This window comes from Parasteatoda tepidariorum, chromosome 7 (assembly GCF_043381705.1).
Source record: "Parasteatoda tepidariorum isolate YZ-2023 chromosome 7, CAS_Ptep_4.0, whole genome shotgun sequence".
Lineage (NCBI taxonomy): Eukaryota > Metazoa > Arthropoda > Arachnida > Araneae > Theridiidae > Parasteatoda > Parasteatoda tepidariorum.
Window position 1 is genome coordinate 69,044,182 of NC_092210.1, and position 19,713 is coordinate 69,063,894.

The 19,713-nt window shown below is 25.1% G+C and overlaps 1 long non-coding RNA gene across 1 annotated transcript; it reads right to left on the reverse strand.

The window, feature by feature from the left end:
* Positions 1 to 1,598: 1,598 nt before the first annotated feature.
* On the reverse strand, positions 1,599 to 4,125 carry LOC122269036 (uncharacterized). The gene is made up of 2 exons (XR_011637338.1): positions 3,832 to 4,125; positions 1,599 to 1,888 (listed from the first exon to the last, which is right to left on the reverse strand). It is a non-coding gene; the product is annotated as an uncharacterized lncRNA (long non-coding RNA).
* Positions 4,126 to 19,713: the final 15,588 nt, after the last annotated feature.

Consider the following 19,713-nt stretch of genomic DNA (forward strand, 5'->3'; position numbering starts at 1 on the left):
ATTTTAAAAAAGAAAAATATTTCAGAGTCAGAAAATTTAGAGAAAATTCTCATTTCAATTAATGGTAAATAATTATTTGAAATATATCTATAGAATAAGGACATTCTTTATGCAAACATTTAGAAACTATTAATTTTGTAACGCCTGGTTTATGTATATTTTGTGCAAAACAATCGTTATTATAGTATTCCCTAATAAAAACTTTTTATATAAATTTTAACAAAATTATGAATAAAATATTGAATATTAGTTTAAGATAAAACTATAACAATTAAAAGCTTGTTACGTCATATTAAATAGAATCATATTGTTTAGATATCTGCAAAAAAGATTCAGAAATCATGTATCTTATTTATCAAAAAAAAAGTGGAACATTTTTTGCTGATATTAAATTAATTCATTAGTTTAAAAATTAGAAAATGAGTTTTTAGGAACCATATTTTAAGCTGATTCCACAGAATTGATTACTTTATAGCGAAAATTGATTAAAGGAATAATGTATTGAAATAACGTACGTTGTTGCTAATGTGGTCTTACAATTTTAAGCTTAGCGTTTCAGAAAAGTAACTTTTGTCCGCTTTAGAAATATTTTAAAACCTGATGCCTACTTACTAACTGAAGGCAAATTGTACATTTTAATCATTATGTCTGTAAGAACTTGTTTACAAACATTTAAATATATGTTTCTGATAGCACTTTATTTTTTTCAGAAAGTATATGTTTTATGTTTTTATTGTATGTTGTTATTAAGTAAAACTTGTAAAGAATACGACTACCAAAGCAATATTGATGGAAAAGTTTAATTTATGTTTTAATTATTATTTTGGAAACATACTTAAAATCCTGTATTCTGTTGTGTTTTATTCAAAAGCTTGATACTTTTGGAATTGTTCGAAAGCAATATATCATCAAAAATTATTTTCGAGTCGCATAACACATCTCTTCATTTGTTCAAGAGGGCTTATTAGCACCAGCATTATTTTTTACCTAAAGCATGCACTAGCGAAATCACTCAGTCTTTTGGAACGGTTAAAAGCTTAAAGCCACGGTCACTGATTTTACTTTATTCTTTCTAAACTAAACAGGCTTGTTGGATAGGCTTATTTTCATTTCCTTTCTCTTTATTTTCATTTCCTTTCTCTTTATTTTCATTTTCTTATCTCTTCCTTGGATTGAATTTTCACTATCCAGTTATCTGTTCACTTTTTAATTTCTATGTTGTTGTTTTTTTTAATTTACATAACAGAATCATATTTTTATTAAAAACCTCTATCCTGTTGAACTTAACTATTTTAAACTATTTAGAAGAAATATTTATTACAGAGATAATTTATTAAAAATCATAAATAATAATATTAAATACAAATAATAATTAAGTTATGTTTTATAATTAATAGTTGGAAAAAATATTAGATATTTTATTTAAATTTATTCAAAGTGAAATGTAATAAAAATATATTTATTGTTAAATATATTTTCAAATTTAGTTAAAACACACTCCAAAATGAAATTCGCATCACCTGGAAATATATTTCAATGAATAATGGAAAAATAGGACGTAGAAAAAGAAAAGCTGAGTTTTAATTTTTTTCTTCTGATTTCTAATGCTAACACGAAACTGTATCAAATTTATAAAATTCAAATTTGTTGATAGAGTGTAAATCATGTTGTTGATTTTAGCTAAATAATGTTTTATACAGTAGAGATAAATATCAATGTTTCTATTGCGTGAAAGTTCCGGACATTGCTTGGAGAACTTTTATTTTTACGCATGTTTAGAATTTCTAAACAAGTGCAAGATTGCGTTTCAAAGTAAAATAGTTTCAACAGCATCAATGCACTATAATCTGGACAAAAAATATGGTTTAACACTTACCGGGAGCTGCAGCTAAAAAAGGAAAATCAGGTTTTTAAAATACCAAGTAATTTTATCAAAAGAAAACACTTTAGTATAAGAAAAATATATGTCTTCTCAATTAAAAATAATTAATTCATGATTTCATTTAAGTTAAAATATTCGATAAAATCTAAAAATTAACACGCATGGATGGGATGAGTTTAAAATAAATTTCATTATGTTATAAGAGACATTTTTGATTGGATATTTCATTTTTCAAAATACAATTGAATTTCCTATAGATAGTTTCTGGATTCAAGTTTCTGCTGTTCAAAATTTTATTATTCAGGCTACCAAGATTATGCATATACAGGCACGGTGTTATAAAAATTGTCAAAAATAAATTTGAAACCCTTAATCCAAAGGAGATTGATCTATATAATATTACATTAAAACTAAAAATTATTACAAAATTTTAACTGTTATTGTATTTAATACTTGCTCTTTCCCAAAACAGAGAAGTAAATCCAAAATGAAAGAATATGTAGAACCTAAAGACTGCTGTTAAAATGCATTGCAACACTACAGAAATCTCGTTATATCCTTATATGAAGCTTTTTTTCCTATAATTTGCTTAAATTCCCCAAAACAGTCTATATGCTCTGAAAACAATGTGAAAATATAATAATTTAATGAAAATATGATTTTTAAATATATTAAATATATTAGGAATCATTAGGAATTTTGCAAAAAATATATTAGGAATATTGCAGATTGCTCTTTAGCATCCTAACACATAGTTTCTAACTGATGAAACTACTTAAGTGCAATTGACGAAACTTTTTATTGTAAGTGTATACTAAAGTGAAGCAATTTAAATATTATTCCAACAAAAGCCTGTTTCTGAAAATACGAAAATACAATTGGAAATTAAGATGCTTTTGAGTCAAACTTTAAAAATCTCTCAGGAACACTACTGGTAGCTCGTTATGTCCTATCTATATGCATATTTTTTTTATCGTAATCAATTCAGAGCCAAATAAGTATCTAAATGTTCGAAAAAAAGTACAAAATAAGATAACCTTTAAGTGAAACTTTTTAAATTCTTCAGAAATGCTAGAAAAAGCTCGTTATATAGCAACATACACCTTTGATTTTTTCTTTCCATCCATTGATATTACATTCAATTGTACAACTATTACAAGGTCTTGTATTTAAAAGAAACTCCAATAAAGGTGAAACATTTCAAAAATTCTACGTTAATTTAGAAATAAAATTAAGCCAAACTTTTAAAATCGGTTTTCAATTTTAAGGAAAACTCGTTATACCCCAACTATTATTTCGACTTTTTATTTTTAATAATTTAGACCCCAGAATTCAGATTCAGAGAGTTGATAATTGACAGAGTGGGTATAAAAATGTATTTTAATATTTGAGATAAAAATTTAGAACTTTTCTACTTAATTATTTGAAAATATTGATGCAAAGTGTTGTAACTTTAAGTTAAATTTCTTTTTTTTTCTTAAAAACGTAACTGAATAAGAATTTCTAAGAAAATAGATCTTATGGTTTGTTTGAATTGTACTGCTTATCACTAATTTATTACCAAATAGTAAAAGGTTCCAAATGATATTAAAAGAAGCTAATTTTTTTTTAATTAAAATGAAATCAAATGGGTTTAATACCATTAATAGTCTTAGAACATACATAATAATATTAATGTTATAGTATTAAGAGCATTTGACAAATTTCTTTTATAAAAACATTTAAACCACTTTTAAAAGAACAACGTGTAAACGATGTAAGGAAAAATATTTAAAGAATACTGAAATATGAGAAATTTAGTCATTATTTTGTTTAAATCAAACTAACATTCATTAGTAGTTTTTTTAATTTTATTTTTAGCAAAGCATTTATTTAGAATTACTTTCTATTAATCTATTAGTAAAATTTAAGAATAAATTATTCCAATAATCTTTATTTCAATTTCTTACCTGCTATTCCAGCGAAAGCTACAATGAGGGCAAAAAACAGTTTCGACATTTTTGTTTCACAAACTATGACACTCCTGAAACTACTATAAAGAAGTGTTTTGCTAAAATTCGAAGTTCTTTATATACAATTCAAAAAGTCAATAAAATAAAAGAAAAATAAAAAGATATTTATGAATAAATTAAGTTTTTCACATTATTTCCATAAATAAATAAAAGTTGGGGCATATAAATGATTCATGATTATTAAAACATAAAGCTTGCAGCTGAATCTTAAAAGCCTTAAAAGTTGAAAAAAAAATTTTTTCAGTTAAAAGCAATTTTATTTTTATAAGATATAGATATCAAAATATATATTCTAGAAAAATCGATGTCGTAAACCTGTATATTATTTTTAATTGAACATTAAACGCATAATGGTTATTTAATGTGTGCATAAAATGTTTTACTAAATAAATGCTAAATGTTTTAATGTTCTTGGATGTAATTTATTATAGAATTTCATAAAACTTTCCTAAAATCACGGATTCGGTAGCTAGGAATTTTAAATACATAAAAAAATAATAAATCAATAATAAAAAAATAAATACAGCTTATTGAAGTAGTTTTACTTAAACTCAACTGCTTGTCTTGAGTACATTGCACTTTTAAAACTTTATCTTTTTATTCAACTTTAAGCATTATTTGAAGTAATTTAATAAACTTTATAGTACTTATTAAAATCTTTAGATTATTTCTCAATTGTTTAATTCAACACGCATTGTATATGTTACCGGCAAAGTTTGAAATCCGGCATTCTATAGAATGCCTAGGCATTGTATATAATGCCTAAAACTAGCCGGCAATGTATGAAATGATTTAAATTTCACACATTTCCTAGGCATTCTATAGAATGCCAAATAAGAAACCGGCAAAGTATAAAATCTTCTGTGGCCATGATAGTAAAGGTGATGAAATGAACATTTTGTGTAAAATTTGTTTCTGAACTGAAAATAATTGTGACTTAAACGTGAATTTTTTATACGAAAATTTTGTTTCCCTTAATAAGAAAGGCATAAATTATGTTTTGCACAACTTTCATTTTTCTTTAAGCATTTTAAATAAAAATTTTTAATGGCACTCTCATTATTTTTTCAGAATAACATTTTTATTTTTCAGAAATGCCCATCATTTACATAATAACCTCATCAGGACGTTTTTTTCATACTTTCTTACTTTTATACAAACATAATTTACTACTTGATAAAAAGATTAAAATTTAACTCAGTTTGGAAAAATTACAGTCATTTTTTTACAAATTAGTAAATGGCGGTGAGTATTTTAGAAAAAGCAATATTTTTATTACATGTTCATTATTACATTCATTATTATAGATTTTTCTGGTGCTATTACTTTTACATCACATTTTTCAATTTATTGTTGAAAACACAACAAGATTTAAAAAGATTACACACAAATAAAACTTTGGAGCCTTTTCACAAAATAATAATTGTTTTTCCAAACACAGGTAGTTCATTCTCAAAACTTGAAACTATACACATTTCTTGTTTGCAAGCTGTTCTTGAAACTACTACTTTTGAAATTTGAAAAAACTGTTTATAGCCTTCTAGAATTCTTGTATTTTCGGCAGAATAAATATTTTTATTAATAGGCTTTGCACTGGTTATAACAATATTATCTAAGTTTCCTTTGTGATGAAAAGCATTGAAGTTGATGGTGCCTTTGTGCTACTGAAAGAAGATTAAAAATAATGTAATTTATGGTTATAAAATGTATAGGAATTGAAATAATTTCACAGAAGAAACATTTTAACCCTTACATTTTTTGAACACAGAAAGATCAATCAAAGCCGGTCATATCTTTATTTCTATTTTTAAATTACAATATATTTAAAACAAATTGAGAAATTGTTGTTCTTATGTAGAAAAATGTTTAAACATTTCACCGTCTGAAACATTTTTTCGAGACTAACTATTCATAGGGGGGGGGGGGNAGGGTATTTTTATCTTAAGACTCCTTTCACCCATAAAGATCCTGAAAAGGAAAGTTTTGATATTTTAAAATATCATTATTTTTTTTGTTGTTGTTTAAATTTCAAAGCACCCAAGTTGAATTTCTCCTCGTGATAAATTTGGAATAGAATTTCATGCAGGGCGACCCCGCAAAAAATTTGCAGAAGGAACTGTCAACTGTTCCAACATATACCAACAATATGATCATCACTTGGAAAGATTAAAGAGTTCGTGTTGCGTCTGAGAGGATGTTATAAGGCTGCTGATTAACACACAAGCAGTATTCATGTGGATGGTATTAAAACTCCACATGTATACTGTTTGTGAGAATTGTCTTTTTAACTAAAGTTCTTTTGTTTCATGGAAGCAGATCTATTTCAGAATAAAAAAAATTACTTTTATTATTTAAAAAAGATTATTAAAAAAAAACAAATGTAAATATTATAAAGAATACATATGACCTTTTTCATGATCAATTATAACGTTCGATTTTATGCTTATGTTGTTTTTTCCCTCCCTCACAAAATGCAAATCTGGGTAAATTACAACAAAAAAAATTTAAAATAATAATAGTAATAATTCATGGAAAAATAAGTATCTAAAGCGAAGTATCTATGAGCAGCTAAGTATTTTTTTTAAATTTAGATTTAATGAAAAATATATTTATTAACTTTTTAGATACGATATTTTGTTCAATTTAAAATTTGTTTGATAAGCCATTACCATAAGAATGAAAGAAACTTCTAATTTTTTTTCTTGTACTGATACGCAATCTTTCATTACTGTTAATCGACTAGTTGGATATATGAGATATATTTTCTGAAAACATAACATAAAATGTGAATAACATATTCATGTTTAAGTCATGCTTACAGGAAACAAAATCTATATTTTTCCAACATCAGCATTAATTTGTCTACTCGAATATCTTAATACATTTATTTTTTATGATTTGGGACTTAGCTATTGCGTTCGGTGCCATGAAGTGCTTTTAACGTAGGCATTTTAAAATAATGTCTTACGCAAGTGACATAAGACGCTTTCGATGTAGCTCTTTAACAATAACTTCTTTCGCAAGTAAAATGATATGCTTTTGACGTAGTTATTTATTTTAAATAATCGTGTAGTAGAACTATCGATAACAATTGGAAAAAAAATCAGAGTTGTAGAGGGTGAGTATTTTAAATAATAGTCTCTTATAAAGCGGTTTTTAATTTCATTAGAACTTGTTCCTCCATGATAAAAATAAGGGATATATTGGATTTTCTCACCCTAAAAGTGCTTTTTATAGCTATATTTTACTTATTATATCTGCATTTTTGTTTTGCTATAAAATTAATAGGGATTCACTTCGAAAAATCGATAAGCATAACAAATTAGTTATTAATAATTTAAATGAATTTTAATTTATTATTTTGAAATTCAAGTAGTTATATTTTATTTGTGTATTTATCACATATTCTGACATATTTTATTTAGTTTTTAAGATAATTTCACTATTATCAAGGTTATGATTATTAAAATATATTTAAAGTCAAAAGTCAGTAAATGAAAACGAAAGTAGTATTGTAAGAAGTATTCATTGTAGTTATATTTAGAGGAGTCAATTAAAGTAACAAACTCTGTAGTCTCAGATACATATAACATTAGAATTTGAATATATTCATCTAATTTAGATACTTATATATAATGCTTTGATAATAACGTTTGAAGTAGGATACAAAAAAATTTATACTCAATTATAGAAGCCCAATTCTTAATCTTATTCAAAATTTTGCTAAAACTTCAGTAATACAATCAAGTTTTATTTAACTCAGAGAAAACTGGAATTATATGTCTTCCTGGCATCTTAATGCTATCAGATTAAGCAAAACTTGTTACCCCAAACTTGCTACCTTGCACCCTAACCCCAAAATAAGGATTTATAATAATCAGCATCATTTGTCACAATGGTGTTGTTTGAAGTCAACTTCTAACAATCAAATAAAGCATAATTAAGAACGTTGATTTTACTAGTGATACCAAACATACAAAATCTATGATACCATGATACCATGAATACCATGATTCAAAAGAACATGTGATAAAACTAACTTTTGATTGATTCGAGCTGCAAGCTAACAAATCACTCTTATTACAAAATATTTTTCAAATCCTATGAAAAATCCCTTCTTTGGAATATGGCGTGAATCGATGATCAGAGAGAGTCTTAAAGTTGACAGTTAGGTCCGTCATGTCTTTAAGCGAATATACACCAAATTTGGTGTGGATTGGTTAAGAATTTCGATTGTGCACATACCACTCAGAATTGCACATTATAACGTATATATAAACGATTTGTTTTATTTAAAAAGATTAATTTTATTGAGATTTATAGTCAGAAAAATATTTAATTTTAACAAAACGAAACTATAGCTAGAGTTTTTAAATAGATTAATTGCTCCTTAAAACAATCTTTCTCGTTAACTTTTTTTGAGATACAACTCGAGAGTGTTACTCCACATACAACACAAAATTGCACATTATAACGTACACATAAATGATTTGCTTTATTTAAAAAGATTAATTTTATTGAAATTTATAGTCAGAAAAATATTTAATTTCAACAAAACGAAACTATAGTTAGAGTTTTTAAACAGATTAATTTTGCTCCTTAAAATTATCTTTTTCGTTAACTTTTTTCGAGATACTACTCGAGAGTGTTACTCCACATACCACATAGAATTGCACATTATAACGTACACATAAACGATTTGCTTTATTTAAGAAGATTAATTTTATTGAGATTTATAGTCAGAAAAATATTTAATTTCAACAAAACGAAACTATAGTTAGAGTTTTTAAATAGATTAATTTTGCTCCTTAAAATAATCTTTTTCGTAAACTTTTTTTGAGATACAACTCGAGAGTGTTACTCCACATACCACACAGAATTGCACATTATAACGTGTACATAAACGATTTGCTTTATTTAAAAAGATTAATTTTATTGAAATTTATAGTCAGAAAATATTTAATTTCTACAAAACGAAGCTATAGTTAGAGTTTTTAAATAGATTAATTTTGCTCCTTAAAATAATCCTTTTCGTTAACTTTTTTCGAGATACTACTCGAGAGTGTTACTCCACATACCACATAGAATTGCACATTATAACGTACACATAAACGATTTGCTTTATTTAANTACATTAAATATATTAGGAATCATTAGGAATTTTGCAAAAAATACATTAGGAATATTGCAGAATGCTCTTTAGCATCCTAACACATAGTTTTTAACTGATGAAACTACTTATGTTCAATTGACGAAACTTTTTATTGCAAGTGTATACTAAAGTGAAACAATTTAAATATTATTCCAACAAAAGCCTGTTTCTGAAAATACGAAAATACAATTGGAAATTAAGATGCTTTTGAGTCAAACTTTAAAAATCTCTCAGGAACACTACTGGTAGCTCGTTATGTCCTATCTATATGCATATTTTTTTTATCGTAATCAATTCAGAGCCAAATAAGTATCTAAATGTTCGAAAAAAAGTGCAAAATAAGATAACCTTTAAGTCAAACTTTTAAAATTCTTCAGAAATGCTAGAAAAAGCTCGTTATATAGCAACATACACCTTTTATTTTTTCTTTCCATCCATTGATATTACATTCAATTGTACAACTATTACAAGGTCTTGTATTTAAAAGAAGCTCCAATAAAGGTGAAACATTTCAGAAATTCTACGTTAATTTAGAAATAAAATTAAGCCAAACTTTTAAAATCGGTTTTCAATTTTAAAGAAAGCTTCTTATACCCTAACTATTATTTCGACTTTTTATTTTTAATAATTTAGACAAGAGACTTCAGATTTAGAAAGTTGATAATTGACAGAGTGGGTATAAAAATGTTTCTTTTCTTCTTATATAAACATGTTTTAATATTTTAGCTAAAATTTTAGAACTTTTCCACTTAATTATTTAAGAAATATTAGTGCAAACCATTGGAACAATATTTAAGTTAAATCTATTATTTTCTGAAGAAAGTAACTAAATAAGATTTAAAAAAAAATCTTATGGTTTGTTTGCATTGTACTGCTTATCACGAATTTATAACCAAATCGTAAAATGTTCCAAATGAGATTAAAACAAGCTCATTTTTTTAAAATTAAAATGAAAACAAGAGGATTTAATACCCTTGATAGTCTTAGAACATACATAATAATAGGAATGTTATAGTATTAAAAACATTTGACAAATTTATTTTATAAAAATATTTAAACCACTTTTAAACAAGCAACGTGTAAATGATGTATGGAAAAATATTTAAAGAATACTGAAATATCAGAAATTTAGTTATTATTTTGTTTAAATCAAACTAACATTTATTATTAGCTTTTTTTAATTTTATTTTTAGAAAAACATTTATTTAGAATTACTTTCTATTAATCTATTAGTAAAATTTAAGAATAAATTATTCTAATAATCTTTATTTCAATTTCTTACCTGCTATTCCAGCGAAAGCTACAATTAGGGCAAAAAACAATTTAGACATTTTTGTTTCGCAAACTATGAAACTCCTGTAACTACTATAAAGAAGTGTTTTGCTAAACTTCGAAGTTCTTTATATACAATTCAAAAAGTCAATAAAATAAAAATAAAATAAGAGATATTTATGAATAAATTAATTTTTTCACATTATTTCCATAAATAAATAAAAGTTGAGGCATATGAATGATTCATGATTATTAAAACATAAAGGTCGCAGTTGAATCTTAGAAGCATTAAACGTTGAAAAAAATTTATTTCAGTTAAAAGCAATTTTATTTTTATTAGATATAGATATCAAAATATATATTCTAGAAAAATCAATGTCGTAAACCTGTATATTATGTTTAATTAAACATTAAACGCATAATGGTTATTTAATGTCTGCATAAAATGTTTTACTAAATAAATGTTAAATGTTATAATGTTCTTGGAAGTAATTTATTGCAGAATTTCATAAAACTTTCCTAAAATCACGGATTTGGTAGCTAGGAATTTTAAATGCATAAAAAAATAATAAATCAATAATAAAAAAATAAAAAGCAGCATATTGAAGTAGTTTTACTTAAACTCAACTGCTTGTTTTGAGTACATTGCACTTTTAAAACTTTATCTTTTTATTCAACTTTAAACATTATTTAAAGTAATTTAAGAAACTTTATACTACTTATTAAAATCCTTAGATTAATTCTCAATTGTTTAATCCAACACGCATTGTATATGTTACCGGCAAAGTTTGAAATCCGGCATTTTATAGAAAGCCTAGGCATTGTATATAATGCCTAAAACTAGTCGGCTATGAATGAAATGATTTATATTTCACACATTTCCTAGGCATTCTATAGAATACCAAATAAGAAACCGGCAAAATATAAAATCTTCTGTGGACATGACAGTAAAGCCGATGAAATGAATATTTTGTGTAATATTTGTTTCTAAACTGAAAATAATTGTGACTTAAACGTGAATTTTTATACGAAAATTTTGTTTCCCTTAATAAGAAAGGCAGACATTATGTTTTGTACAACTTTCATTTTTCTTTTACGCATTTTGAATAAATTGTTTTAATAATCTCATTATGTTTTCAGAATAACTTTTTTATTTTTGAGAAAAACGCATCATTTACATAATAACCTCATCAGGACATTTTTTTCACACTTTGCCTAAATAGCATTTGTCATTCTATAGAATGCCTAGGTATTATATAGAATGCCTAGGGAAAGTATCTAATACGTCTCATATTTCATACCTAGCCGAAAAACATCCGGCATTATATACAATGCCTAGGCATTTTATAGAACGCTGGCGATTCTTACTTTGCCGGTAACATATATATAGCAAATATTGTTTTTAGTTTTTTTATCTGTTTGTGATACCTACTTAGCCGTTATGAGTTTTAATCTCTAGGTTTTTCGGATGACAATGCACCTGATTAGAGCTCCAAAATTTGACTACAGATCATTTTTTAAGAAAATAAATTCGTGATCTAGCTTAGTATTCATCCCTTTATTAGCTGAACTCTAAACTACATCAAAGTAAGAACATAGTATTTATCTCTGAAACTTACAAACGCAAGATTAAAGAAATTTGTTTATTCTTCTTTTGTATTCTACTTATTCATTACTTTTTAAATACTAGGAATAACATTGGAATCTGATAGAATCTTATACGCCACTCTTCAAAACAACTACCCATTAGACAAATTACTTAGTACATACCTATTCTCAGTACACTGTAAGAAATTTCGAGCTATGTTACGCCAAACATTGGTATTCACTTGATGGCTACATAAACTGGTGTTCAGTTTTAGTATATATTGGTGTTTTCACTAGCTCCAAACAACGAGAGAAGGTTGCACCAAAAAATGGGATTTTGAAAGAACCTAAAAGCAGCGAAAGGTTGCACAACAAATTAGTGTTTTGAAAAGAAGTAAAAGCGGAGGAAGGTTGCACCATGATTTGGTATTTTTGAAGGGAACTAAAAGCGAGAAAGATTGCACCATTATTAGTTACTTTTAAAGTGCTAAAAATCAGAGTAAGGTTGCACCATTATTTTTAAAGAGCCAAAAAGCAGAGAAAGTTAGCATCATTATTAAATATTTATAAAAAAAGAAGACAATTTAAATCAAAATTATATAAATCATATTATAATTTAATTATTTAAATCTATAAAAATTAAAAAAACTAATTTTATTTTAGATGTGTTATGCAATAGACATATAAATCTATATTACATAACACATCTAAAATTAAAATAATTTTTCTTTCAATTTTTATAGATTTAAATAGTTAAACTATAATTTGATTTCTATGAATTTTATTTAAATTATTTTCCGTTTTTTTAATAAATATTTAATAGTGATGCTAACTTTCTCTGCTTTTTGGCGCTTTAGAAATGTTTTCTTTATGATAAAATTTTTTTCTTTCCTCAGGTTGATATATGTAAAATTAAAATTCTTTTTTACATTTCATTCGTTAAAGTCCCAACAGATGCTATAGATTTAGTACCAATAATTTTTTAAAGAGGCAAAAAAGAATTTTAATTTTAGGCTGAAGCAGATTCTGATTACTATGTATTTTGATATTTTATTATTTAAAAATGAAAATATTACTTTCACAAATAAAAATTTATATATAATATTGGATTATTCAACCCCCAATCTCTAATTAAAGAAACATTCCAATATTAATTACATTGGAGCATGGAAATAATAAATTTGAAGTAAATTATGAAATGTAAAAATAATGAAATAACTTGGAAATATGGACAAAAAATATACAGACTTACATCGATATTCAAACATAATTTATTCATTTACAATCACTTTGATGTTTGTATACATAGACAGAATATAATAATTTTTGTGCAAAATCTTAAAATTTAAATATATTATATTTTTTTTATTCATATCACAGCATTTATTAAGAAAATACAAAATATTCACTCGAAAATATGATAGATGGTATGTTTTTGTTACTAAGAGAGTGCATTCAATTCAAACTTATTTTTAATTTACAGTAATTTAAAATAAAAATTGTGTTAACATATGCCTCAATGTTTACAGTTTTGAAATTTGGGATCATCTAAAAATAATTTTCAATATTTTATTAAGATACTAAATTGATATACTCTGCCTCATCTGAATAAAAGTTTACAATATAATTAAATTACTTTTATACTAACATAATTTACTACTTGATTAAAAGATTAAAATTTAACTCAGTTTGGAAAAATTACAGTCATTTTTTTACAAATTAGTAAATGGTGGTGAGTATTTGAGAAAAAGCAATATTTTTATTACATGTTCATTATTATATTCATTATTATATATTCATTATTATATATTCATTATTATATATTCATTATTATATATTCATTATTATATATTCATTATTATATATTCATTATTATAAATTCATTATTATAGATTTTTCTGGTGCTATTACTTTAGGTACATCGCACTTTTCAATTGATTGTTGAAAACACAACAAGATTTAAAAAGATTACACACAAATAAAACTTTCGAGCCTTTTCACACAATAATAATTGTTTTTCCAAACACAGGTTCTTCATACTCAAAGCTTGAAACTATACACATTCCTTGTTTGTAAGCTGTTCTTGAAACTAGTACTTTTGAAGTTCGAGAAAACTGTTTATAGCCTTCTAGAATTCTTGTAATATTAATAGAATAAATATTTTTATTATTAGGCTTTTGCACTGGTTATAACAATATTATTTCTTAAGCTTCTTTCTTGATGAAAAGCATTGAAGTTGTTGGTGCATTTGTGATAGTGAAAGAAGACTAAAAATAATGAAATTTATGGTTATAAAATGTATAGGAATTGAAATAATTTCTCAGAAGAAACAAAATTTGAACCCTTACATTTTTGAAACATAGAAAGATCAATCAAAGTAAGTCATATTTTACTTACTATTTTTAAAAATACAATATTTAAAAAAATTGAGAAATAGTTGTTCTTATGTAGAAAAAGGTTTAAACACTACACCGTCTGAAAAATTTTTTCGAGACTAAATATTTATAGGGGGGGAGGGTATTTTTTTCTTAAGACACCTTTCTCCCATAAAGATCCTGAAAAGGAAAGTTTCGATATTTTAAGACATTATTATTATTTTTCTGTTGGTAAAATGCACCAAAGCACCCAAGTAGAATTTCTCCTCGTGATAAATTTGGAATAGAATTTCATGCAGGGTGACCCCGCAAAAATTTGTATTTGAGAAAAAGTATCACCGATGTGGTTTCATAATAAATTCGGTAAAATTTACAATAAAAAATGGGTTTGTGGCGTAACTACCACTACGAATATTAAACATCAATTCACTGGTATATAAGACATGCTAACTTGATTCCATCAAGAGGTACCTTTTGATAGATGAAGGTTGGCATGGTCGATAACTCCGCCCCCCCCAGGTTTATAATATTTGATAAAATTTTGCAAATATAGTAAAATTTGATGATTTTATCATACCTTAGAACATGGCAAAAAACATTTATTCGGTTAACTTTACTTTTCAGCTTTATATTTTTTACTAAATGTGTGGTAGTAAGAACTATAATTTTAAAAGCTAGAATTTCTGATAAACCATTACCATAAGAAAGAAAGAAACTACCAAATGAATTGTTTAAAAACCATATACTTTAATTTTACTAACTAAAATTATGTTTTTTTTAATTATTATTATTAGAAATGCGATTACTATACTGTTCGGTAATTTTGCTAGAATTTTTTTTCGTGTACTAATGCGCATTTTTTCATTACTGTTAAGCGGCTAGTTGGATATATGAGATCTATTTTCGGAAAATATAATTTTAAATGTGAATAACATATTTATGTTTAAGTCATGCTTATAGGAAACAAAATCTATGTTTGTTTCCTATAACATCAGCATTAATTTATCTACTTGAATTTCTTAATGCATTTATTTTTTATGATTTTAGACTCAGCTATTGCGCTCGGTGCCATAAAGTACTTTTAACGTAGGCATTTTTAAAATAATGTCTTACGCAAGAAACATAAGGCGCTTTCGATGTAGCTCTTTTACAATAACTTCTTTCGCAAGTAAAATAATATGCTTTTGATGTAGTTATTTATTTTAAATGATCGTGTAGTAGAACTATCGATAATAATTGGAGAAAAAAAATTAGAGTTGTAGAGGGTGAGTATTTTAAATTTTAAATAATAGTTTCTTATAAAGTGGTTTTTAATTTCATTACAGCTTGTTGCTCCATAATAAAAATTATGGGATATATTGGATTTTTCACCCCAAAAGTGCTTTTTATAGCTATATTTTATTTATTATATCTGCATTTTTATTTTGCTATAAAAATAATAGGGATTAACTTCGAAAATTCGATAAACATAACAAATTAGTTGTTAATAATTTAAATTAATTTTAATTTATTATCTTAAAATTTAAGTAGTTATATTTTATTTTTGTATTTATCACATATACTGATATATTTTTTTAATTTTTAAGATAATTTCACTATTATCAAGGTTTGGATTATTAAAATAGATTTAAAGTCAAAAGTTAGTACATGAAAAACATATTTTAATTGTAGTTATATTTAGAACAGTCAATTAAAATAACAAACTCTGTGGTCTCAGATACATATAATATTAGAATTTCAATATATTCATCGAATTTAGATACTTATATATAATGCTTTGATAATTTTATGTTTGAAGTAAGATACAAAAGAAATTATACTTAATTATAGAAGCCCAATTTGTAATCTTATTCAAAATTTTGCTAAAACTTCAGTAATACAATTAAGTTTTATTTAACTCAGAGAAAACTGGAATTATATGTCTTTCTGGCATCTTAATGTTATCAGATTAAGCAAAACTTGTTATTAAGAGTTCACCTTAACCCCAAAATAAAGATTTATAATAATCAGTATCACTTGTCATAATTCTGTTGCTTGAAGTCAACTTCTAACAATCAAATAAAGCATAACTAATAACATTGATTTTACTAGTGATACCAAACATACAAAATCTATGATACTATGATACCATGAATACCATGATTCGATGATACCACGATTCAAAAGAACATGTGATAAAACTAACTTTTGATTGATTCGAGCTGCAAGCTAACAAATCACTCTTATTACAAAATATTTTTAAAATCCTATGAAAAATCCTTTCTTTGGAATAAGGCGTGAATCGATGATCAGAGAGAGACTTAAAGTTGAGAGTTAGGTCCGTCATGTCTTTAAGCGAATATACACCAAATTTGGTGCGGATTGGTTAAGAATTTCGAGTTTTCGAATTGGTTGAGATACAACTCGAGAGTGTTACTCCACATACCACACAGAATTGCATATTATAACGTACACATAAACGATTCACTTTATTTAGAAAGATTAATTTTATTGAGATTTATAGTCAGAAAATTATTTAATTTCAACAAAACGAAACTATAGTTAGAGTTTTTAAATAGATTACTTTTGCTCCTTAAAATAATCATTTTGTTAAAATTTTTTGAGATACAACTCGAGAGTGTTACTCCACATACCACACAGAGTTGCACATTATAACGTACACATAAACGATTTGCTTTATTTAGAAAGATTAGTTTTATTGAGATTTATAATCAGAAAAATATTTAATTTCAGCAAAACGAAACTATGGTTAGCATTTTTAAATAGATTAATTTTGCTCCTTAAAATAATCTTTTTCGTTAAAATCTTTTGAGATACAACTCGAGAGTGTTACTCCACATACCACACGGAATTGCGCATTATAACGTACACATAAGCGATTTGCTTTATTTAAAAAGATTATATTTATTGAGATTTATAGTCAGAAAAATATTTAATTTCAACAAAACGAAACTACATTTAGAGTTTTTAAATTGATTAATTTTGCTCCTTAAAATAATCTTTTTCGTTAAAATTTTTTGAGATACAACTCGAGAGTGTTACTCCATATAACACACAGAATTGCACATTATAACGTACACATAAACGATTTGCTTTATTTAAAAAGATTAATTTTATTGAAATTTATAGTCAGAAAAATATTTAATTTCAACAAAACGAAACTATAGTTAGAGTTTTTAAATAGATTATTTTTGCTCCTTAAAATAATCTTTTTCGTTAAAATTTTTTGAGATACAACTCTAGAGTGTTACTCCACATACCACACAGAATTGCACAGTATAACGTACACATAAACGATTTGCTTTATTTAAAAAGATTAATTTTATTGAGATTTATAGTCAGAAAAATATTTAATTTGAACAAAACGAAACTATATTTAAAGTTTTTAAATAGATTAATTTTGCTCCTTAAAATAATCGTTTTCGTTAAACTTTTTTGAGATACAACTCGAGAGTGTTACTCCACATACCACACAGAATTGCACATTATAACGTACACATAAACGATTCGCTTTATTTAGAAAGATTAATTTTATTGAGATTTATAGTCAGAAAAATATTTAATTTCAACAAAACGAAACTATAGTTAGAGTTTTTAAATAGATTAATTTTGCTCCTTAAAATAATCTTTTTCGTTAAAATTTTTTAAGATACAACTCGAGAGTGTTACTCCACATACCACACAGAATTGCACATTATAACGTACACATAAACGATTTGCTTTATTTAAAAAGATTAATTTTATTGAGATTTATAGTCGGAAAAATATTTAATTTCAACAAAACGAAACTATAGTTAGAGTTTTTAAATAGATTAATTTTGCTCCTTAAAATAATCTTTTTCGTTAAAATTTTTTGAGATACAACTCGAGAGTGTTACTCCACATACCACACAGAATTGCACATTATAACGTACACATAAACAATTTGCTTTATTTAAAAAGATTAATTTTATTGAGATTTATAGTATGAAAAATATTTAATTTCAACAAAACGAAACTATACTTAAAGTTTTTAAATAGATTAATTTTGCTCCTTAAAATAATCTTTTTCGTTAAAAGTTTTTGAGATACAACTCGAGAGTGTTATTCCACATACCACACAGAATTGCACATTATAACGTACACATAAACGATTTGCTTTATTTAAAAATATAAATTTTATTGAGATTTATAGTCAGAAAAATATTTAATTTTAACAAAACGAAACTATAGTTAGAGTTTTTAAATAGATTAATTTTGTTCCTTAAAATAATCTTTTTCGTTAAAATTTTTTGAGATACAACTCGTGAGTATTACTGTGTGTTTGAGGAGCTGCCTTATCATAGAAGAAGAGATGGATATTTGATCTCATGACAATAAAACTGTAAGGACTTAGTGTGACGCATTGCTTTTAACAGCTGAACAAGCATAAAGCAACCTTTCAAAAGTAGAAGAATCAGCTGTCGATAATTCATTTTAAGAATGTCAGTTTATGTTTGGACCAGTTATTTCAAAATTCTGCTAAAAACGTCTTCTAAAGTAAAAAAAGAATGTAAAATGCAGTTATAACAGCAGTTTTTTATTCTTAAAAACCAAAAATTTCGTGATGTTCTTTATTTTCATCGTGTGGAAGCGTTGAAATAAATATCTAATTATCAATTTAAAATTTTTGAGAGATATCTTGCATTCAGAAAAACATACAAAAATTGATTAAGCGCTCTATATACAGTTCTTCTCATTTTGTAAAAAAAAAATTTATTTTACATTTTACAGTTGTATTTCATTATAAATTAAACACAGAAAATTATTTTATTTTAATATTGCAATTATTGATGAATAAAACTGATTAATACGTATTTTGAATTAACAAGCTTTCATTCTAAGTTTTAACTTCTTTATTTTTAAAAATTTTCATTTAATTTTATGTAAGCAAAATTTTTATTTTATAGTTAAAAAATATTTAAACGGATCTGTTTACAAAAGGAAAAACACATTTTTATAGCGTTTAAAAACATTTTATAGTAACACAACAACTGTTTTTACGAGCATAGTTACAATTTAAGGTTAAGTATACTTTCCAAGTTTGCATACCTCAATAATTACAACAAAACTTTAAAAAAAGTGAAAGCAAATTTGTTAAAAATTCTATTATAATTCTAATAATTTCCGTAAGTTACCGTCCATAACTAAAGAAAATATAGTTGTAATGGTTTATTTTTTAAATAAAGAATTGTTCGTTATGAGTTCATTTATAAAAATTAATTTTAATTTTTATTACTTTTAATGACAAAACACAGTTGTACTGTATTAATCCATGTGTTTATTATATCTATCAATACGTGTTTATTTCAGCAGTAAATATAATAGAAAATCATTTTAATATTTAAATATTTACTAAAAAATATTAAAAGGAGAAAGTCTGATGTTTTTATTATGGTTACAGGTAGTATTTTC